The following is a 1,333-nucleotide window of genomic DNA, read 5'->3' as shown; positions in this document are numbered from 1 at the left end:
TTTATTACTTTCAATTATTAACAATAGAAAAACCATGCGCATTGTTATCTTTAAGTAGATATCAGCTGAGGAGAAAGGAACGCATGTATGTAATCGAATAGAAAGAACTCAACGTGTTTTTGACCTTGACAAACAAAGAGCTCCTTTGGCCAAGTTTTTGACCTACATTCCGCATTTATTTTATCTACTGCAGGAGTGTCATTTAATCATCCATTAAGTTAGCATGCCGGGGGTGTAGCTCAGTGGTAGAGCGTTCGCTTTGCATGTGAAAGGCCCGGGGTTCGATCCCCCGCACCTCCATTTCTTTTACTATTGTTACAATAGAAGATTTCTTTTGCAAGGGTTTTTTTTTTTTTTTTTTTAAATTAAAATTAGAGTCCAAGTTTTGTACAACGTAAATGATATGGCTATAAAATGGTTTTTAGAGTTTTTATATGATACATTTTATTCAGAATGTTTATCATTTTTTATTTATATTTTATTTATTTTTTAGTAATTGCGTGTCCATCATTTGCCATTAAAATAGAGGGTTCCTGTCGCATGAATTTCGTTTAAACATACATAAGGTACAATTTTTCTATATTGAAATTATTGTCTAAGTTTTGCAAAACGTTATTTTTTATCGTGAGAACAATGGATTATTAAATAGTTTTTTGAGACGAAAATAATTTGTAAATGCTTTATTTTATTTAAAAAATTAAGAATAATAATGTAATAACTACTTTAATGTCGGTAAATTGAAATAAAAAAAATAAGTATTTTTTTTTTCTTCTTTTACTTTCAGATTCATTAGTTCCATCTTAACTACAGTACCTGATCAAATTATTAGACGCACTGTATGATTTTATGTAAAATCTTAATTATCAGGTAATACTCTACAGCTTTATCGTTTTTATGCGGCTGAAACTGGATTACACTTGTTTATGTTCGTGTATCAATTGGTTAGCATTGTAATTCAATACGTTAAAAATAAATACAAAAAGGAAGTATATAGAGAAAAATCTCCTCTATAAAAGCCCATTACATGTGTGTTTAAATATAAAAGTATTGCATATCAACTGCAAAATATCTCATTATTAAAACACTACAGTGCGTCTAATAATTTGGTCTAATTATTATAATATAATACCTGATATAATAAATATTCTATATTTATTAAATATATCGTTTAATTTATTCAATCGTCGAATTTATATTATATATCGTCTAATTTTACTCATTGATACAAGAACTTAACCAAGTGCAAACCGGTTCCAGTCGCATAAAAACAATAAAGGTGTAGAATATCACCTGATAATTCAGTTTTTTACATAGAATCTTATAGTGCGTCTAA

At 28.1% G+C, this 1,333-nt stretch overlaps 1 non-coding gene across 1 annotated transcript; it reads left to right on the top strand.

The window, feature by feature from the left end:
* The first annotated feature begins 228 nt into the window (after positions 1–228).
* On the top strand, positions 229–300 carry TRNAA-UGC (transfer RNA alanine (anticodon UGC)). Its single transcript has one exon. It is a non-coding gene; the product is annotated as a tRNA-Ala (tRNA).
* Positions 301–1,333: the final 1,033 nt, after the last annotated feature.

This window comes from Parasteatoda tepidariorum, chromosome 8 (assembly GCF_043381705.1).
Source record: "Parasteatoda tepidariorum isolate YZ-2023 chromosome 8, CAS_Ptep_4.0, whole genome shotgun sequence".
In the NCBI taxonomy this organism is placed as follows: Eukaryota; Metazoa; Arthropoda; class Arachnida; order Araneae; family Theridiidae; genus Parasteatoda; species Parasteatoda tepidariorum.
The sequence above is the reverse complement of the archived record's forward strand: the minus strand, read 5'-3'. Positions and strand labels throughout refer to the sequence as shown.